The 23394-nt window shown below is 41.2% G+C and overlaps 1 long non-coding RNA gene across 1 annotated transcript; it reads right to left on the minus strand.

Moving 5' to 3' along the window:
* Nucleotides 1-9180: 9180 nt before the first annotated feature.
* On the minus strand, nucleotides 9181-11970 carry LOC126950716 (uncharacterized). The gene is made up of 3 exons (XR_007724270.1): nucleotides 11766-11970; nucleotides 11512-11654; nucleotides 9181-9686 (listed from the first exon to the last, which is right to left on the minus strand). It is a non-coding gene; the product is annotated as an uncharacterized LOC126950716 (long non-coding RNA).
* Nucleotides 11971-23394: the final 11424 nt, after the last annotated feature.

Genomic DNA, 23394 nt, shown 5'->3' on the forward strand with positions numbered 1-23394 from the left:
ATCTTCCACTTTGGACCCCAAACTTTGGTGCCTGGATTTGTAGAACAGCTTTTGCTTTTTGTTGGAGTCTAAGGATGTCTTAGGGTACTGCCAGCACACACAGTGACTCTCCACACCCTGCTCCCTTTTGGCCACCTGCCCTACTAAGGTCCCCTTTGTCCCAGCTATGATATGAGAGGATTCAAGGCTCAGTGATTTTCTAATCATCACCAAGGTTTTGATTGCTTCCAAGAGTTGGAAGGTCTGGAGGAACAATGGCTAAATATTCTTTCCAGTTAAATTTAGGGTGTACCCAGGTCCGCCTCCCCTCATCAACATCTGTACATGCGCAAAAGCTGGCACACATATCCACAAACACACGCACACACACACACACAGAGAGAGAGAGAGAGAGAGAGAGAGAGAGAGAGAGACTGAATAAGAAGCTTCACACTACTTGGCAGCCAGAATAAACGAGGGTGACTTTCCCAGAATGAGTCCTTCCAGTACACCTAAGAGTGTTTCAAGTAAAGAGAGCTCGCCTAAAGTGAGGGCATCACATTCTAATTTGTCCCCTTGAACACAAATCTAATTCACTGATCTGGGGTTGGGTTTCCTAATATTTGGACAACAGTAAGCACACAGTCGCATATTAGATTCCTAAGCCTAATCTCTGTTGTTCAATGTCTTGCTGACCAAACCTGTTTTAGCAATGCCCTGAGGCAGTGAGAACACCCCCACTCTTCTCCCCACAATCAGGAGATTGAGCTGTTGTCCTGTGGCATCAAAGGCAGTCCACTGTGGCATCATTACAGGTGTGATGCTGGAAAGAGCCGGTGGCTTTATCAACTGGTTCCTTCTGGAAAAGACTTTGAATGAGAGTATGCAACATTCTCGGACACAAAAAGTAAACATCATGGGAAATAGATTAGATACCTCACGACAGGTGATACATTTTTAGCTTCCACTGAGGGCTAACAGTCATGTTCCTTTTGAGTCTCCTCTCAGGTGACAAGTAAATAATTCTTTACTTGTAAAAACAAATAATTTTTATAAATTATGGAACCCCATGGATATTTGCTCTTATCACTATTATCATTCACATAGATGAAGATATTTCTACAGGAAGTGAGCCCTTGGATCATTCAATATTTGAATTTAAACCTTTTATTGGTCATGACCTAGAGACAAAGTCTAAAAATATTTCCAGAGAATGAGTATAATTTATTTCTAAGCTCAGACATAACAAGGCAAATTATTAAGAAGTATTTAATAAAAGCCACAACACAGAGAAATCTGGTGACATTCGACTCTGCAAGACCATTTGGGGCCTGCCTGTCAATTTCCTAGCTTGTTGCTTTGCATCCCAGCTCAGTATCTGGGGTAAGCTTTAACTTCTTTATGGCCCTGCTGCGATTTGGTCCCTCTACCAGATCCCTCTGGGTCACTGAGTGGGTGCCGGGCCCCTTGAGGGGCTGTGGGAAGACTGATGAGAGGCATTGCTCAGCCTCTCAGAGCAAAGTGGAGCTACACGCATGGCCATAGGCAAGCATGCTGTCCCCAGCCAGCAAAGGACACAGCAGCAAGCCTCAGACAGACCTGAGGAGAAGAGAGGGTATGACAGGCTGAATGGTGTCCCCCAAAAGATGGTGAAGTCCTAATCTCCAGTACCTGTGAATAAGATCTTGTTTGGAAACAGTCTTTGCAAATGATCAATTTAAGATAAGGCCATTAGGGTGGAAAGTAATCTAATATTACTACTATCCTTATAAAAGGAGGAAATTTGGACACAGAGCTGGACACATGGAGGGAAGATGATTTCAAGGCATAGGAAGAAGATGACCACCTTCAAGCCAAGGAATAACCAAGGTTGCCAAAAGCCAGAAAAGAGGCCAGGAACAGATTCTTCTTCATCACCGTCGGAAGGAACCAACCCTGCTAGCACCTTGATCTCAGACTTCAAGCCTCAGAACTGAGTGACAATGAGTGTCCATTATCTGAGACAGTCAGTGTCCTTTGTCACAGCAACCCCAGGGAACTCAGGTAGGAGGCAGGTGCTTCCCCACCATAGCTCTGTGGTCTGCTGGGTGGGACCTGCTGTGTTGCTCTCAGGGGCTGCTTAAAAACAGCTGGTCCTGGGCCACTCTGCTGGGGCTCCGGCCTGAATGAAGGACAGAACTCCAGGGTGAGTGGATGGATTTAATTTGTGCCATGTAAATCTCTGTGTAGGTGATCAGAAGGGGACACAAATATCTAGATACTTGTTTTTCTCTTTCTACAGTGTATTTATACAAAGTACACAATTACTATACCCTCTCCAAGAAAGCACTTAATAGATGACCACTCCAGAAAAAGCGAAGTTTGTCCTTGGCCCTGTCCAGACTCCTCTTTCTGTCTGTTAGCGATGGTCGCTGAATTCCCCCTAGAGATTAGTGAGGAACTCCCCTGCTCTCAAGGAAGGATTCATAAGTGCATTCACTTCAGAGTGTAAATTGTTGGTTCTCAAATTCTAATGTCGACAGGAATTTCCTGGAATGTTTGCTAAAATGAAGACTCCCAGAGCCTCCACAGATCTACAGAATCAGAATCTTTCGTGATGGGACTCAGAAATCTCCAATCAATCATCCACCCTCCTCCTCCCTACCCCAGAATACTGATGCAGACAGCCTGGCCACCCCTTTTGGAGAAACTATTGCAGATGACTGATTAAAGTGTATGGCTTTACTTCTCTTACGTATGCATTTTGGGAAGCAATACAATTTCTGCAGGTTAAAGCCAAAGGAAAGATGATCTAGCTGTGAAATATTAGACTTTGTTGAGCTGGATGGTGGAGACTCCTCCTCAATTAGCTCTTCAGCCTAGGCTGGGCTCTTTCCTCCAGTAAATGGCAAGTTGCTGGGTCAGGGATGCTTCTCCGTCCTTTAACCCATGGGCCTTTCTCATGCCCAAGTATATGGTACGGTCCCCTACAGTGGTGACTGCCAGTCTGGATCAGGTGGCAAAATGGGGAGCCATGACACTCTGTGAAGTATGATATAAAATATTGATATATTTAACTCCACTTAGAAAGCCATGCTGGGGGAAAATATGACTTTATTATTATATGTATGCAATGTAAAATGACAACCAAGAGAATATATGGAAAACAAGCTGTCATGTCAAACATGAGTGACTATTTCTGAACAGATCTATGGCTCATCTTTTGCACATGGTGACTCATTTTCTCACAGGCCAGCAAGGAACAACAGGTGCCCAAACTGTGCATGAAATTTAAGGAAGGAAATTTTAAAGTGAAAAATTGAGACCCATTGATTTTATTTTTCTGTACATTGATAAATTTATATCTAGTGAAAGGACATCTCATACCCATTACAGACTTGGAAAGGGGATTAGTTTTGCTTTAGTAAACCTACTTCTTCAAGACTTGAAATTTTGTCCAAGGAGTCCCTAAATGGATGTTGTTCTTCTGTGTGTGGGTGTGTGTGCATGTGGGGTTGTATATAAAAAATTGCCGTCAAGTTTTTTCCAGTGACATAGAGTATTTTAAGGTTGCTATTTCAAGTTGGGCAAAGAAATTCTTAGGCATGTGGTAAGCAGGCATGTTTAAATGATATAAAATTAAAATTTTAAAGAGGACATAGCATCTTTCATTTATATGTACAGCTTCATACATTTCATTAATATTATTTTGATATGCTTTCTATATTATAATTTTGTAGTTTTTATTTTATGTATATATGTATATTATATTTATCTACAATGCGGTTTACATTTTATATTTATATGCTACATATTTGATAGTAAAACAAATGTGGATATGTTTTGGAGTGGATTGCAAGATTCAAATAAATGTTTCAGATAAAACTCTAGATTTTAGAGAAATATAATGTTTGCAATGAGTGTCCTAGGGAGATAGCCATTCACATACTACAATAAAAATATATGATTAAATTAAGTCAAAAAGCAACAGGACAAATATGAATAGGGCATAAATACAATTTTTAAGAAAACACATATACATCAGAAAATGATTATTTTGTGGTATAATTGTATAATTTTAATTTTCTTCTTCATGCCATATTTTTATTGTCCACATTTTCCACAAAGAACATGTATATTACTTATATAATCAGAGAAAAATATGATTCTCTGCCAAATTTTCCATGCAGTTTCGTATTACTGTGTTTAATTACATTTGTACATCCATTTTCTACATGATGTTAGAAGCTCCTGGTAAAACCATAAACAGAGCTTTTCAGGTTTCAACAACTCCTCTTGCTAAGGGAAAGTCGTATTTTTTTATCTTCAAGAATGTTATTATGTTCCTACTTAAAATCTGGCTCTTAAATTTTGTTCCCATTATTACCACCAAAAATTCCTCTAGCTAAAAGAACATCGTATATGCATGACTCTTTCATTATATAGTAAGTGCTTGATGTTAATTCCAAGGAACTTTTCAAGACAGTCTTGGAAATATTTGCTCTAGTGTTTTGAAATAACAAAATGATCCTTCTTAAGCCTTTTGCATGGTGAGACAGGACAGCAGAGTTCAAGGAGATGTGTCTCTTGGCAAGGTTTGAAATGCAAGCTCACCAAAAGTATAAAGAGTAGTTAGTAAATTAAAATCCCCCAAAATCCTGATGCCTGCTTGTCTTGCAGGTGCGAGGTCCCAATTCTCTGCACCCAGGGAACTTGCTAGAAGCTGTGGCAGTGGCCACATTTGACTGAACTGTTATAAGGAAGGTGCAAACAAGAATAGCCCCCTATTTTAGGAAAGATTGTTAAAAGAAACTGGAAAAACAAATTCTTTTTTACTTCCTCTTGGGACTTTCATTAAAAGTGTTTATTCTTGGATGAAGGGGATTACGGGAAAAGGTATTTCAGATGTTGGTTCACGGCTGGATCCTGAGATGCCGGCCCTCAACGCGTGATGAAATACTTGTATAATGTGCACTTTTGTAAGAGCTGTTTAATCTCCCTAGTTAAGAGATTTTGCTAACTAAAAACAGGCTTCCTTATTGGTATTCTTGAGTATTGTTTTGACAGTCTTTGCTTAACATTTTCTCCCTCTAAATTATTTTAGCATGATTGTTCTCAGCAGTGCTTTACAGGATGAGAGAGATGACATGAGTTTCTCTTGTTCAGATAGCATGAATTCAAGCACAAATGGGGGGTGAGTTTCCAGGAGGTGAAGAGCTGGAGACCAAGCATTGTCCTGCTTTGCAGGAGAGGACAGACTGCCCCTTTATCTCTGGGCACTGATTCATACAGTACCCCTGCAGCATGCACTCTCCATTGCAATGTGGCTAGATAGAATGCTGGCACACTGGCCTGAAGTTTACAGCAACATCAGCACTGCCACTGTGATCTAGGACTGATCCTTTGACAAAATTAGAATCTCCCAGGAAGGTGATGAGAGGGAGCCAACTACCACTGAATAACATGAGAGGCTTCATGCAGGGTACATAATCTACATCATTTCTTCAATCCTCTCAACTTGACTTTGAGGTTCACACTGCAGGTTGTATTAGTGCATTCTTATACTGATATAAAAATACTACCCAAGACTAAGTAATTTATAAAGGAAAGAAGTTTAATTGACTCACAGTTCCACATGGCTGGGGAGGCCTCAGGAAACTTACAATCATGGCAGAAAACAAAGGGGAAGCAAGGCATATCTCACAAGGCAGCAGGAGAGAAAGATAATGAGAGAGCAAGGAAGTGCCGCACTTTTAAAACCATCAGGTCTCATGAGAACACACTCACTATCACGAGAACAGCAAAGGGGAAATCTGCCTCCATGATCCAATTACGTCCCACCAGGTCCCTCCCTGGACACGTGGGGATTATAATTTGAGATGAGATCTGGGTGGGGACACAGAGCCAAACAATATCACAGGTGAATAAACTGAGGCTCAGAGAGGTTAAGGAAATTACCGAAGTTCATCAGGTTAGTAGGTGGCAGAAATAGAATTCAACCCAGGATGTCTTGCTGTAAAGCCTGAGCTATTTTCCATATAGTATGCCATCTTATTTTTTTTTTTTTTTTTAACTTGCCTTTTAAATAGAAATAGAAGGAAACTGAAAAAAAAGTAAACAGAAGAGAAAGTAGCTCATTGGGCAAAATGGTTAGTTGGTTTTGTTTCATGTAAAGATCTACTTCTGATGTGTTCTCTTTGTGCTTTTAGAGGTAAGAGTCTTACAATGGTATGAACAAATTGATCATGCTTGTGCCCAGACTATGAGCCAGTCCAAGAACAAATGCAGTATGATTGTCTCCTTTTCTGTCTGTAATAACGGCAGGATGATCTGCCCAATCCATACCTCATGGAGTACTGAAAAGCTCTGCTGAGACTTAGCATGAAACCAGAGGTTTGTCGATTACCAAATTCCAGATTATTGCTATCATCACTATTATTTCATAAAGTCTGGCCTTTGTAAAGGTGCAATGAGAAAGGCAGCCAGAATTTCTTCACAACTTGAAAGTGAAGGAAATCATTAAATTGGTTCCTTTAGGCAAGTGGTCCTAATTGACCAGGACTCAAAATATACAGTCGGGATTTTTTCAGTTGATCAAATATCCAAGTAATTAATTTTTATTTATCTTAAAGCCAAAATAACTGAATGAGGTTGAACAGAAAAATTCAGTGATTCTGAGTTACTTGACAAGCCACAGTCCTCCATGAGAATCGGAGAGTCTGTGAGCAGGCTCTTGACTTACCCTTTAGGATGGTACCTTAGTCCCAGCAAATCTGTCCTCTATAGGATCTTGGATAGAATCCACATGAGGGACACATCATATGTTTAACAGGTGTGGGTCCTGGGAGCCAAGGAAGGGTATGGAAGGATCCTGCCTGTCTCTGTGAGACACAGAATAAAGAAAAAGGAAGTTGAACAAGAGACAGAATTCTAAGATGTAGGTGGAGAGAAGGAGCCCTGTTCAAAGAGAAAATTTGGAATCCAGGAGAAATAAAACTAAAATAGGGGTTTTCAAATAACCCAGAGACATTCCATGGAAATTGATTGAGGCAGTGAAGACTGGTGTAGTGGGTTGGATAATGGCCCCTAAAAGTTCATGTTCATCTGGAATCTCAGAATATAACCTTATTTGGAAATAGGTCTTTGCAGATGCAATTAGTTAAGGATGGAGATGAGAGGGTACTGGATTGCAATTGGCCCTAAATTCATGACTGGTGTCTGTAGAGTAGAGAACACAGAGAAGAAGGCCATGGGAAGATGGGGGCAGAGAATGGAGGGGTGCAGCCACAAGCCAAGGAATGACAGGACTGCTTACAGCACCCAGAAGCTGGAAGGAGCAAAGAACACCTTTTCCTAGAGACTTCAGAGGGAGTATGGCCTGGCCAGCACCTTGATTTGGGACTTTAGGTCTAGAGGACTATAAAAGAATAAATTTCTGTTGTCTTAAGCTACCAGGTTTATGAACATTTAAAGAGAGAGCTTTTCATGGAAGCCAGCAGAGAACATAGGAGCCAGAAGCTCTTTAGACTCGGAGTCTGTTCAGACATCATACTGGCCAGAAAGAAGACTGCAGGAGGATCAGAAGGGTTGAAGGACTTGATTGGAGAAGGACATCCACCAGTAATATGTTCTCCATACTCCCTGAAATGTCCTAGAGGAGTCTCTCAGACATAGGTAGGCTCAAGGAAGATTTAGAACTTGAAGGTGTTTTATGATGGTTTTACCTGTTTTCACATTAAGTACCCCACCAGAAAATGAGAAGATACCTACCATGAGCCATACATAGCTTGACCACGATGTCAGGAAGGGATCATGGTTGAAGACTTTTAGCAACTCTTTATTTTGAAATAAGTTGAAGTTATTAAACCCATTGACACTAAATTTTGGCATTTCCTGACCAGAATACAATGATAAAAATTGCAATTTAACAGTGACACAATCCTTACCTAATATATTGTACATATTTAAATTGTGTGAGTCTTCCAAATAATTTCATCTATAACTAGTTTTCTGCTGGAACAGAGTAGAATCCAGCATCATGTACTGCATTTGGCTCTCCCATCCCCTGGGTCTCCTTAATTCCAAAATGATTCTTCAGCCTTTTCCTTGTTTTATTGACCTTTATCGTTTTGAAGAATATGGGCCATTATCTTGTAGTATGCCCTTCAACTTGGGGTTCTCAGCTATTTCTTCATAGATTCAGGTTATGCACTATTGGGAGAAAATCATAGAAATAATGTTGTGTTCTTTTCAGTGCATCATATCAGGAGGTACATGATGTCGGCTTGTCCTAATATTTTTATGTTAACTTTTACCATTTTATCATTTGATTAAAAGGGTGTTCACTCTGTATCTCCCTGTTAAATTACTATGTTTCTCTATGCTTAGAAATCCAGAAGGAATTTCCTACCATGTGCAGAAATATGAACTACACACAGCAGATTTGCAGCCTCTACAAGAAGATGGTAGAAGACATGAACAATGAATTGGAGAGAACCACTTCCTTTTACCAAAGGATATTTTCTTCTATGAGGAAGAGCTCAAGAAAGCTGGGCAGCAGTTCTGCTGACTGAGATAAAGCTCCATGAGCTAAGACAAGAAAATGATGGCAACAGGTAAATCATGGCTGATGTGGAGTTCAAGTTCCAGCCTTTCCCAAGCATCCCTTTTGCTCCTGCTGCTCCAGGAGCAGCCCACAGAGGCCTGGAAGTACTAGAGGTCCTCTGGGTCATCAGGTTCCCAGCAAGGAGGAGGCAGGTGCTGTGAGGCTCAGGGATCCAGGGGTGCCTGCAGGTTCCACTCAGAGTTTTGATTTGTTTGTTTTTGTCCTTAAAAGTAATTTTCATTTATCTTCTAGTTAAGCTACTGTTATTTAATTGATGTGCAATTTCTCTTTCTAAAGTTTTATAGCATTATAATTTCTAAAATTGTATTTTTAAATATACATTTATTTCAAATAGCTCTTATGAATACATTATTTCCAAATCATTGGACCTTCTAAAATTATATGCATACATATTGTATTTTGATTTAAATAAAAGGTTCACTATTACTTAAACTATCATAAAAACTGGACATGAATAGAAACATGGAAAACAATAAAGTTCATTTCTCTAAGCCATTATCATAAATCTGTACAAGTAATGTAATATTTAGCTGGATAAATTTTGACTGGTTTTTAAATAACAATGCCAAAAAATACTAGACAACAACAACACACCATTGAAACATCATACTATTTTTATTAGATTAGTTCTAAGTTCATAGATAAATTTAGGGGAGTTTAAATTTTACAACAATTTGTTTCTTGTCTTGTTTTCTGAATCTTCGATGTTTTTCAAAAGATACTGTTTGTTCTTTAAATGTTTCTGAATTTTAGCAGCCAAAATAAAAGTCTTCCTTTGATGGCAAACTCACACACACATATTCTCACACAGACACACACATGGGGCTAGCTTGAAGGTGACACCCAGTGGCACGGGAGCATGGCTCTGCATGGAAAGGGATCCCATAACCAGACTCAGCAGAGAAGACCCTGACAGGAAGCAGAGGGTGTGCTGACTGTGAAGAGCTGAGGCAGAGGCTGGTGCAGGGATATGGTGTTTCTGTCTGGAGCCCAGGAAGCAGGAAGGAGCAGCTCCACATCAGTGCACACCGGTGTGCATCCGCGGGGGACCCCTACACAATCTGCATGATCAACCCCAACCTGGGTCCACGTGAGCTGTCTGCTAAAAAGGTATGAATTGCATACACAGTACTTGTATTAACAAAATCAAAAGTATTTAAAGTATATATAAGAAAAGACAACATGGAAGAAGAGAGAGCAGAGTACAGGAGAGAGGGAAAGGAGGGGGAGAGGAGGGGAGGAGAGAAGAGAGAAGGGGAGAGAGGAGTGGAGGAGGAGAGACGAGGGGAGGGCAGAGGGGAGGGGAGAGGAGAGGGGAGGACAGGAGGGTAGGAGGGGAGAGGGGAGAGGAGGGGAGGAGGGAAAAGGAGAGAGGGGAGAGGGGAGGGGAGGAAGGGAGAGAACGGGAGAGAAGGGGAAGGAGGGGAAAGGAGGGAGAGGAGGGGGGAAGGGGGGGGAGAGGAGGGGAGAAGGGGAGAGGAAGATAGGAGTGGGGGGGAGGGGAGGAGGGGAGAAAAGAAGAGGAGGGGAGAAAAGAAGAGGAGGGGAGAGGAGAGGAGGAGGGAACGGGAGGAGGGAAGGGGGAGAGGAGGGGAGAAGAGACAGGAAGGGAGGGGTGGAGGGGATAAGGAGGGGAGGAGGGGAAAGAAGAGGAGAAGGGGAGAGGAGGGGAGGAGAAGAAGAGAGAAAGGGAAGAGGGGAGGAGGGGAGAAGAGAGGGGAAAGGAGAAGGGAGGGGAGGAGGTGAGAGAGGAAGAGAAGTGGAGGGAGGGAGAGGCAGGGAGGAGGGGAGCAGAGAGAGGACAGAGGATGGGGGAGGAGGGGAGGAGGGATGGGCAGGAGGGAAAGGGAGAGGAGAAGGGAGGGGAGGAGGGGAGAGGGGAGAGGGGAGGGGAGGGGAGGAGAGGGGAGGGGAGGAAAGGAGAGGGGAGGGGAGGAGGGGAGAGGAGAGGGGAGGGGAGGAGGGGAGAGGAGAGGGGAAGGGAGGTGAGAAGGGAAGGGAGGAGATGAGAAGGGAGAGAAGGGAAGAAGAGAGGAGAGAGGAGGAAAGAGGAGAGAAGTGGAGAGGAGAAGCCAGGAGAAGGGAGTAGAGGGGAGAGGAAGGGAGAGGAGAAGAGAGAAGAGAGGAGAAGGGAGAGGGGAGAAGCTGAGGGGAGCAGGGAGCAGCTCCTCTCTGCTTCTTCAAATTCTGCCTTCTAAGGAGGGAGGGAGTACCTGTCCTTTGAGATTTTTGGGAAACCCTCTCTGTGTGCTTTTGCATCTTCCTATTTCACTCAGTGAAACACTCTGGATCTTCTTGGGGTCCCTGGTTGTAACTCTGTTTTACTCATTTTCGTGCCAGGTTGGTATTCTAGGCATTATTGTTGTTTCTTCAGCCCATTTGGATCCTTTTAAAAGACCAACCAGTTGCCCTTGCAGAGTTAGGGTCCTGCCGCCCTGCAGGGGATCTGACTTCTCCTGGGAGGGCCACTTCCACTGCCCCTCTATGTCCTGCGAGGGTCTGGAGCCCTGACACCCTTAGGACCCCAGACTGGCCCCAGCTGACAGTTCTCTTGCTTCTCTCTCAGATTGAGTTTCTGAGATTAATTGCTCCTGGCAGAGTCCAGGGCTGCACGAGGAGGCTCTGAGCCTGACTCTGCCGAGGAAGAGGTTGAGTGGAATGCAAGTTGAGAAGGACCTGCCCCTCTGCAGATGCCGACTTCTGAAGATGACTCAGTGGATTGGAGACTATCCCCAGGGCCACCTTGGGAGGCACGTACTGAAGACAGCAGGACCACACAAGGGAAAGAGCCAGGGTCAACCTGACACCCCCAAAGCAGAGTCATGCTCACCCAGGACGCTTGGATGGAACAGGAATAGACCTGCTTTACAGAATATCTGTGAAATTGTAGACCCCATCAGTTCCACTTATTTCTTCCGGGTTCTTACACTGAAAATTCAGGTTTCTCAGCTTGTACCTTTAGGGAGACCTTTCAGTCCTCTCCCCATCTGCTGACATTGACTAAACACAAAGGAGAGAGGGGGCCTCAGAGGAGGGTCCCTGGGACCTTGGTGGGCAGGACCCAGCTTCCCTGTGCAGAAGGAAACTTGAAATCAGGAGACTGAGCCTCACCCAGGGACAGGCCCCACTACTGTGCCCTGACAGGCCCTTGTGGACAGAAAGGTAAAGGGCATGGGCCCACTTGGACCCTGCGGTTTGCTGTGAGTCCAGCTGGGTCTGGTGTGGCCGAGCTCCAGGGTGCCATCAGCCATTTCTGGGTCCCTCATGACCTGGGTGGAGACTATCACCTCTAACTGCACAGTTAGCAGAGCAAAGTCAGGGACACTGTTTCTAGAACCTGGCTGGCTCCCCTCCCCCAGCACAACTGACTGTCTCTCCTGGTTGCCAGGCACTTGTGAGCATTAGAGACAGAACACTCCTCAGGGTTCCAAGTGGTCAGTTGTGGCCCACAGGCCACTGGCAAGCAGAGGCAGAGCCACAGAGGGGCTGCTACTCCCCAGAATGTCTCTCCAGTTACTCTGGAGCTGCTGGGGCTCTAGTGCTAGTGAGGGCTGAGATCATGAGATAAAATTGAAACAAACAAACAAAAAATACAAAAGATAAATGAAACAAACAGCTGTTTTTTTTTAAAAGATAAATAAAATTGATAGACCATTAGCAAGATCAACCAAGAAGAGAGAAAACCCAATGAAATGGGAGATATTACAACTGACACCACAGAAATACAAAAGATCATTCAAGGCTACTATGAACACCTTTATGCACACAAACTAGAAAACTTAGAGGAGATGGATAAATTCCTGGAAAGATACAATCTTCCTAGCTTAAATCAGGAATAATTAGATAACTTAAAGAGAACAATAACAAGCAGTGAAATTGAAATGGTAATTTAAAAATTACCAAAAAAAAAAAAAAAAATTCCAGGACCAGATGGATTCACAGCAGAATTCTACCAGACATTCAAAGAATTGGTACCAATCTTATTGACACTATTCCACAAGATAGAGAAAGAGGGAACCCTCCCTAAATTATTCTGTGAAGCCAGTATCACCCTATTACCAAAACCAGGAAAGGACATAACCAAAAAAGAAAACTACAGACCAATATTCCTGATGAACACAGATGCTAAAAATCCTTAGCAAAATACTAGTGAGCCAAATCTAACAACATATCAAAAAAAAAAAAAATCCACCATGATCAAGTGGGTTTTATATCAGGCATGTAGGGATGGTTTAACATATGCAAGTCAATAAATGTGAACATCACATAAACAGAATCAAAAACAAAAATCACATGATTATCTTAATAGATGCATAAAAAACATTAGACAAAATCCAACATCTTTTAATGATTAACACTCTCAGAAAAATTGGCATACAAGGCACATACCTCAATGTAATAAAAGCCATCTATGACAAACCCACAACTAACATAATACTGAGTGGGGAAAAGTTGAAAGCATTCCCTCTGAGAACTGGAACAAGACAAGGATGCTCACTCTCACTCCTCTTCAACATAGTACTGGAAATCCTAGACAGAGCAATTAGACAAGAGAAAGAAATAAAGGGCATCCAAATGGGTAAAGAGGAAGTCAAACTGTTGCCGTTTGCTTATGGTATGATTGTTTACCTAGAAAACTCTAAAGACTCCTCCAGAAAGCTCCTAGAACTGATAAAAGAATTCAGCAAAGTTTCCAGATACAAAATTAGTGTACAGAAATCAGTAGCTCTTCTATACACCAACAGTAACCAAGGTGAGAATCAAATCAAGAACTCAACCCCTTTTACAATAGCTGCAAAAAAAAAAAAAAAAAAAAAAAAAAAAAAAAAAAAAAAAAAACTTAGGAAAATACCTAACCAAGGAGGTGAAAGACCACTACAAGGAAAAGTATAAAATACTGCTGGAAAAAATCATATATGACACAAACAAATGGAAACACATCTCATGCTCATGAATGAGTAGAATATTGGAAAAAAGACCATACTGTCAAAAGCAATCTATAAATTTAACACAATTCCCATCAAAATACCACCATCATCCTTCACAGAATTAGAAAAAACAATCCTAAAATTCATATGGAACCAAAAAAGAGCCCGCATAGCCAAAGCAAGAATAAGTAAAAAGAACAAATCCGGAGGCATCACAATTACCTGATTTCAAAATATAGTATAAGGTCATAGTCACCAAAAAAGCATGATACTGGTATAAAAATAGGCACATAGACCAATGGAACAGAATAGAGAAACCAGAAATAAACCCAAATACTTATAGCCAACTAATCTTCAACAAAGGAAACAAAAACATAAAGTGGGGAAAAGACACCCTATTCAACAAATGGTGCTGGGATAATTGGCTAGCTGCATGTAGAATAATGAAACTGGATCCTCATCTCTCACCTTATACAAAAATCAGCTCAAGATGGATCAAGGACTTATATCTAAGACCTGAAACCATAAAAATTATAGAAGATAATATTGGAAAACCCTGTCTAGACATTGGCTTAGGCAAGGATTTCATGATCGAGAACCCAAAAGCAAATGCAATAAAAACAAAGATAAACAGCTGGGACTTAATTAAACTAAAGAGCTTTTGTACACAAAAGGACAGACAGTAAACAGACAACCCACAGAGTGGGAGAAAATCTTCACCATCTATACATATGACAAAGGACTAACATTTAAAATGCACCATGAACTCAAACAAATTATCAAGAAAAAAACCACAATCTCATCCAAAAGTGGGCTAAGGACATGAATAGACAGTTCTCAAAAGAAGATGTACAAATGGCCAACAAACGTATGGAAAAATTCTCAATATTAAAATGATCAGGGAAATGCAAATCAAAATCACAATGTTATGCCACTTTACTCCTGCAAGAATGACCATAATCAAAACATCAAAAAATAATAGATGTTGATGTGGATGTGGTGAATAGGGAACCATTCTACACTGCTGGTGGGAATGTAAACTAGTACAACCACTGTGGAAAACAGTGTGGTGATTTCTTAAATAACTAAAAGTAGAACTATCATTCGATCCAGCAATCCCACTACTGGGTATCTACCTGCAGGAAAATAAGTTATTATATGAAAAAGATACTTGCAGACACATTTATAGCAGCACAACTCGCAATTGCAAAAATATGGAACCAACCCAAATGCTCATAAATCAACAAGAGGATAAAGAAACTGTGATATATGTATATGTGTGTCCGTGTGTGTGTGTGTGTGTGTGTGTGTGTATGAAGCAATACTACTCATCCATAGAAAGGAATTAATTAATGGTATTCACAATGACCTGAATGAGACTGGAGACTATTATTCTAAGTGAAGTAACTCAGCAATGGAAAACCAAACATCGTATGTTTTCACTCATAAGTGGGAGCTAAGCTGTGAGGATGCGAAGGCATAAGAATGACACAATGAACTTTGGGGAGTTGTGGGGAAAAGGGTGGGAAGGGGTGAGGGATAAAAGACCACAAATTGGGTGCAGTGTATAATGCTCGGGTGACAGGCACACCAAAATCTCACAAATCACCACTAGAGAACATACTCATGTAAACAAATACCACCTGTTCCCCAATACCACCTGTTCCCCAATAACCTATGGAAATTAAAAAAAACCCAATGGAAATAACCTATGGAAATAAAAATATATAAATAAATAGATATAAATAAAATATATATAGATTTATAAATATATAAATAAAAAATATATAAATTTTAAATACATATATAAAAATAAAAATTAAATTCAATTTAAATTAAAAATTAAAAAAATAAAAATAAACCTTTGTTATTATGTTTAAGATAGTGTTTGTTGTTTAAATTTAGGTAAATTTTATTCAAATGAGTTTTCCGCTGATGGCAAACACATACAGAAATCACAATGCAGATACAAGCAACTTTCAGTTGTTATTTCAGCACCTGAGGAAAATGTAAAATTAAGAGGCACAGATTGTTTTAACATTGTTTAAATAAATAAAAGAGAAAAAAGAAAAATATGTACACACACATTTTGTACTTACACAAAAGATTCCTAAATTATGTACACACAAAAGAAGAGTTGCTTATGTGTGGGATAAGATTCCACTAAGAAACAGTTCATCCCAAATTGTGCAGAGGAAGAGGCTTTAATGACAGAAGTTTCCTGAGCTGTGGGCAGGGATAAGGGTCCAGACAAGGGAAGGGGAGGCTCCCAGATGACAGCAATAGGGGGAGGTTGTTCCCACCCCAGGTTTCAGGGAAGGGGAGATGAAATGGTATCATTTGGGCCCAGTGAGGCTCTGTTAAGGGAAAAGGGAAAACTGTCCCCACTTTCTGCTCTCGTCCTCCCATTGGCTGCTGGTGTATGGGCAGTCTTCTGCAAGGGGGCCTGGGCAGTGCAGGCCAGAGTCAGTCTCCTGGGCACAGAGCAGGTGAAGAACGAATCTGGAGAATGACCAGCACTCGGGTTTATTTGACTGAAAGTGCGTGTTTCATTGCATTCATTCACATTCATTTGTATACCTCATAGTGTTGTGAAGATTCACTGAGTAAAACGTGTAAAAGTAGAGAATAGTGTCCGGCATTTAAGAAGTGCTTAAAAATGCCATCTCTTACAGCTGTTTGTGTGTGTGCATAATAAAATGTCCCTGATAATTTGAACATCCTGAAATGAACAATTCAAAGCCCTAATGGGCATCTGCTTATCCAATAGAGTCCGAAGCCTCACACCAAAGAGGGAAATAAGGAACCGCTCAGGGAACAGAAGGAATGTGCACTGACAGCTGGTGCCCACTCCTAAAACTGTGCTGCACTGAAGGCTCCAGGTTATTTCCCAAATCAGGGCTTCGGGGTCTTGCTGCCTACCATTCTCCTATTGGTACCCATCAAACATAGGATGACTGAGGCTGTGGGAAGCCTGTTGTCAGGGGACATGTGACCTGGGAGGGAGGAAAGAGCACAGAGAGGAGCCTACGCATGAAAGACAGGACACAGATGGAAGGTGGCCTTTCCCTGTTGACTCTTTGCTGGGTTACGTCCCAACACAACAAAGGACAAAGCGAAAGACTATGAAGAGCTTAATTGTGTCTCCTCCAATATTCATATTGAAAAGGGGCTGAATCCAAGTTGAGAGCCAAATCAGGAATGCAATCCCTTTCATAATTGCCACAAAAATAATAAAATATATAGGAATACAGCTAACTAGGGAGGTGAAGGATCTCTATGAGAATTACAAAACAGTACTCAAAAAATCAAAGATAACACAAACAAATGGAAAAACATTCCATGCTCATGGATAGGAAGACTCAATATCATTAAAATGGCCATACTGCCCAAAGCAATTTACAGATTCAAGGCTATTCCTATCAAACTACAAATGACATTCTTCACAGAATTATAAAAAAAAAAAACTATTTTAAAATTCATATAAACCCCAAAAAAGAGCCCAAATAGCCAAGGCAACCCTGAGAATAAAGAATAAAGCTGGAGATATCTCATTACCCAACTTCAAACTATACTACTGGGCTATAGTAATCAAAACAGCATGGTGGTGGTACAGAAACAGACACATCGACCAATGAAACAGAATAGAGAGCCCAGAAATAAAGCCACATACCTAAAACCACCTGATCTTTGACAAATCTGCCAAGAATAAACAATGGGGGAAGGACTCTCCTTCAACAAATGGTGCTGGAATAACTGGCTAGCCATATGCAGAAGATTGAACCTGGACCCCTTCTTCATACCATATACAAAAATTAACTCAAGATGGATTAAATACTTAAACGTAAAACCTAGAACTACTAAAAACTCTGGAAGATAACCTAAGAAATACCACTCTAGACATAGGACCAGACAAAGATTTCAACAAAAAAACCAAAAGCAATTACATCAAAACCAAAAATTGATGAATGGGTTCTAATTAAACTAAAGAGCTTCTTAGCAAAATAACCTATCAACAGAATAAAAAAGATGACCCATAGAATGGGAGAAAATATTTGCAAACTGTGCATCTGTATTAGTCTGTTCTCGCATTGCTATAAAGAAATACCTGAGACTTGATAATTTACAGAGAAAAGAGGTTTAATTAGCTCATGGTTATGCAGGCTGTCCAAGAAGCATGAAGCTGACATCTGCTTGGCTTTTGGGGAGTCCTCAGGAAACTTACAATCATGGTGGAAGCTGAAGGGGGAGCAGGTATATCATATGGCAAAAGCAGGAGCAAGAGTAGGAGGTGCCACATACCTTTAAATGACCAGTCTCAAGAGAACTCACTCACTACTGTGAGGACAGTACCAACGGGATGATACTAAACTATTCATGAGAAATCCATTCCGATGATCTGATTACCTCCCACCACGTCCCACTTCCAACACTGGGGATTAGATTTCAATATGAAATTTGGGCAGGGACACACATCCAAACTATATCGGCATCCAACAAAGGTCTAATATCCAGAAGCTTTAAGAAACTTAAACAAATTTACGAGAAAAAAAAATCATTAAAAAGTGGGCAAAGGACATGAACAGATATTTTCAAAAGAAGACACATATGTGGCCAAAAAGCATATGACAAAAAGTTCAATATCACTAATTATTAGAGAATTCAAATCAAAATTAGATGCCATCTCACACCAGTCAGAATGGCTATTATGAAAATGTCAAAAAATAGCAGATTCTAGCAAGGTTGCCAAAAAAAAGGAACCACTTATACACTGCTGGTGGGAGTGTAAATTAGTTCAGCCACTGTGGAAAGCAGTGTAGCGATTCCTGAAAGAACTTAAAACAGAATTACCATTAGACCCACCAATCTCATTACTGGGTATATACCCAAAGGAATATAAATTGCTCTACCATAAAGACACATGCACGTGTATGTTCATTGCAGCACTATTTGCAAGAGCAGAGACATGGAATCAACCTAAATGCATATCAGTGATAGACTGGATACAGAAAATGTGGTACACATACACCATGGAATACTATGCAGCCATAACTAAGAAGGAGATCATGTCCTTTGCAGCAACATGGATGAAGCTGGAGGCCATAATTCTAAGTGAACTAATGCAGAAATAGAAAACCAAATGCTGCCTAGTCTTACTTATAAGGGGGAACTAAACAAGGAGAACATATGAATACTAGGAGAGGAGCAACACACACTAGGACCGACTTGAGGGTGGAGGGTGGGAGGAGGGAGAGGATCAGGAAAGATAACCTATTGGGTACTACGCTTATTACCTGGGTGACAACATTATGTGTACACCAAACCCCTGTGACACATAGTTCACCTATATAACATACCTGCACATGTACCCCTGAACCTAAAATGAGGGTTAAAAAAAAAAAAAGGCTGGGTGTGGTGCCTTACACATGTAATCCCAGCACTTTGGGAGGCCGAGCCGGGCAGATCTCCTGAGGTCAGGAGTTTGAGACCAGCCTGGCCAACATGATGAAACCCTGTCTCTACTAAAAATCCAAAAAAAAAAAAAAAAAATTAGCCAGATATGGTGACACATATCTGTAGTCCCATCTACTCAGGAGGCTGAGGCTGGAGAATCATTTGAACCTTGGAGGCGGAGGTTGCAGTGAGCAGAGATTGTACCACTGCACTCCAGCCTGGGTGACATAGCAAGACTCCATCTCAAATAAATAAATAAATAAATAATAAAATTTAAAACAAGAAAAGAGGTTAAGTCCTAAGCCCCAGTACCTTAGAATGTTACTATGTTTGCAGACAAAGCCTTGAAAGAAGAAATTAAGGTAATTGAGTTTACATGGGTAGGCCCTAATCCAGCATGACTGCTGTCCTTATAGGAAGAGTAGATTAGGACACAGACACACACAGAGGGATGACCATGTGAGAACACATCAAGAAGACAATCATTCACAAGCCAAGGAGAGAGGCCTCAGGAGAAACCAACCCTGCCAATACCTTTATCTCGGACTTCTAGCCTCCACTGCGAGAAAATAAATTTCTGTTGGTTATGCCACCCTGCCTGTAGTATTTGTTACAGCAGCCTGAGAAAACTGATACAGACTCCTCTGTATAATATTTTAAATGTACAAGATACAATTCAGAGAATGATAAAGGAATCTATTTTATTAAAATCCATATTAATTGTAATTATGGAAGCATAATCTATATGCTTCTTTATTAGCTCCTTAGTAAAGTAGCCACAGGAAACTAACAGGGCCATGCAAACACACTTCAAAATACAAGCATTGCAGAACTTCAAAGTTGGAATCCAGTTAGCCTGATAAAAAGAAAAATGATGTCTAATTTCTACTCTCTATACTTTTAAGGAGATATGGCTAGTAAGAAAAACAACACAAAATAATTAAACCTCTCCTATTAGATATTTATCTTACAAGTAACCTTCTAGGGAAAACCCTGGTATGAACAAATCCAAGCATTATGAACCTGATCAATGACATCGAATCATTGTTGAGTTCATTTTTGGAATCTAGGTAGAACACTGCAAGGTGCTAGATGTAAACAGGTCCAGTTGTTTGGTTTGCTCTAAATCAGCAGCAGGGAGGCACTGCTCTGACACAAGACAGGTAGGAGAAAAGGTGGGGAAAGCATGCAGGTTTCTTTGTTAGGAATGTGTTCAAAGGAGGGTTGGAGGTTCTCCCACTGATACCACCTCTGTGAGGCTCTTCTCCTCTTTTTGTAGTGACAGCAGAGATGGCTATAAGTCCAAACTACCCCAAAAAAGCATTTGTACACCAGCCCATCCACCACGTTCATTAAGCACTTAGGGTGAGCAGAGTTACAGGTGTGCAGTGATGGAGGCTGGAGGTACAGGGACATTTTTGATGTGACTCCAGCCCTCCATGATGGTGTTATACAATTGGACCCAGTATCCCTTGTGTGGACCAATCAGAAAGCAACTGACTATCTGAGAGCAGCAGAGGACCCAAATCTCCTTGGAGGAATAATTCCCTTCGTCAAGGGTACCCACAGGGGAGCTGCAATCCCACATCCCTGGCACCCTGTGGCTCACGGACATGGGGCCACTTGTCTGTTGCAGGGGTGACAGGTGATCTGTCACTGCTCTGTAAGGCCAGGCGTGGGCTCACCAAGAGATGACCTCGCCCCTTATGTTGCCCACCTCCTGGACAATCCGTGACACAGGCCAGCCTTTGGAGGGCGCTTCCTCCTGTCCGTCCCTTGCTGGGGGAGCAGGAAGGCTCCTGACTGCCACCCAGACACAGAAGTCAAGCACAGGGAGTGACATCAGCCTGGGGCATTGATCCCCTTGGTAGATGCCTCGACAAACCTGTACCCATCAGAGACAGGGCCAGGGCCAGGGCACTAGGGGAAACAGCAGTCTCCTCAGCTTCGAATCAGTTATTGATGAGGACTTCATCACAAATGCAGAATTACATTCTGAAATGTTCATTCTTTTCAACACAAAGCTTTAAAGTATTACAATTTGAGTTCCAGTTAAGACATGACTCTGTAGTACCACTGTGGCAAAAGGTTCAAGTCCAAAAGGACCCACGGTTTTTTTTTTCTTTAATATTTTATCTTTTATATTGAGATGTAACACTGTACCTTCTATGGTTAGGTGCTCCAGTCTTCAGTGTACCATCCAATAGCCTCTTACATATGTCTACAGCCTTGCAACCACCTCCCAGAACAACATCTATGACATTCCCAGGCCCCAGCAGGCTTCCCAACCTTCATTCTCTTTCAATACGAATCCCCAGTCCTAGAGGTAACTGCTATTCCGACTTCTAGTACCATGTGTTACTGAGCTTCAAATAGATGGAATCATACAACATGGACTCCTTGAGATCTGCTTTCTTCTGATTAACATTATGTCTGTGAAACATCCTTGCATGGGGCAATAGCTTATTTTTTCATTGCTATATACTATTCCAATTTATTTAGTTCATCCTACTGTTGACAGACATTTATCGTTTTATGTTTGGGGTTATAAATAAAGGTGCTAGGACCTTTCTCATACGTGTCTCTTGGTGGCCACAGCCCTCATATCTCTTGAGAATATGACCAGGAATTGCTGGGCCATGGAGACATAAATGTTTAGCTGTAGTAGATACTACCAAACTGTTTTCCAAAACTGAACCAATTTCCACTTCAACCATCAGTGTATGAGAGCTCCCACTGTTCTCTACCATTGCCAACACTTGTTGTTGTCAGTGTTTTTAATTTTTGCCATTCTAATGGGTGCATAATGGTATCTTACTGTGGGTTTAATTTGCATTTTTCCATTGGCAATTAATGCTGGAGTGTTTTTTCATACGCTTATCAGTCACTTGGATAGCTTCTATTGCAGGGACAAGCAAATCGTTTTCTAAGGGGCCTGATAGTAAATATATTTGGCTTTGCGGGTCTTATGGCCTCTGTCCTAACTACTCAGTTTTGCTGTTGTTGAGCAAAAGCAGCCGTGGACAATGTGTGAATGAATGGGCTAGGCTGTGTTCCACCAAAATTTATTTATAAGAAACAGGCTGGGGCAGGGGGTGGATTTGGCTGCTGGAGACTTGATTGGTGGCCCATGCTATATTGTAATATGCCAATGATCAAGATCAAGACTTCTGAACATTTTAAAATTAGGTTGTCTTTTTAAATTGATTTTTACAAGTTATCTGTAAGTTTTGAATCCATTTTGTATTCTTAATCATTTATAATTTTCTGAAAATTGAAGGAAACCATGGTTGTTATATTGTACCATTCCTATAGCTTTTGCTTTCGTTGTTTCTACCATAGGCCCCTAAGAGATGAGATCACTGTTGTCACAGGAGCTTCCTTCTGATAGGTGGACCCAAGAGAGCTGTCTTCTGCCGTTTTCTCCCCAGGGTGACCATGTGGGAGCCCAGCTCAGAAAACTGGGCCTCTGCCTGTATCTCTTGAGGAATCTTGCTGCCTAGGACAGGTTGGGTAAAAATGGTCCTGACTTGTTGGAATGGACACAGCTTCCAGAAAGAATATAATCTTAGCGTTCACAATGTATATGTCATTGGGAATTTTTTGAATTGAGTGAAATCTTCCAGTCCAAAGATGGTCAAAATTGTAGGAGCTGGTAAGAACTCCTTTTCCATTATTAAACAAACGCTTTTTGGGTTGCACATCAGCTAATAGTGTGATTGAGGAGAAACTGTCTCCTCAATTAGCTGGCTCAGTAGCAAAATGATTACTGCCTTTACATTGCAAAACCTTTCTTCCTACGTAAGCACCCCAGGGGAGCAAAAGCCATGTGCTACGGCATACCAGGAGCTGTGGTGATTGCTTTGCTTGCTCACTTAAGCAAACATCGTCTCATTTTGCAGCAAGGAAATTGAGGCTCAGAGTAGTTAAATAAGATGATCAAGATCAGAGATGAAATAATTGGACAAACCAAAAGTGCTTTAGTCCAAAATCCACAATGTTCCCCATGAGGCCATACTGAGGTTTCTCCTTCATAGGAAGATGGGGCTGGAAGGGCTGTTGTTGGAAAAATGGTTAAGGCCCCTCACTTGATGGATGAACCTCCAGGCCTAGAGGGAGTTTAAGGACTCATTACTCAGGGTTCCCTCAGCAAGCTAGCAGGAAAGCTTGGATGAGAACCTCGATTTCTACATCCAAAGTCTTCATTACCCCTTTTCTTTATTTAAATAATTTTGACTTTACTATATCAGCCATCATGTAAGCTAAATAAAAACAACATTTTTCAGTCTTTTTTTTTTTTTTACCAGTATACCTAGTGTCTATCTATAATAGCAATGAACAATTGAGATGTTTCATTTGTTGAATAAATGAACCATAAGAAAATAAGTAACAAGTAGTTCAATTATGTCCTGCAAAGAAGTTTTGATG

The sequence above is a fragment of the Macaca thibetana genome, chromosome 3, assembly GCF_024542745.1.
Source record: "Macaca thibetana thibetana isolate TM-01 chromosome 3, ASM2454274v1, whole genome shotgun sequence".
In the NCBI taxonomy this organism is placed as follows: domain Eukaryota; kingdom Metazoa; phylum Chordata; class Mammalia; order Primates; family Cercopithecidae; genus Macaca; species Macaca thibetana.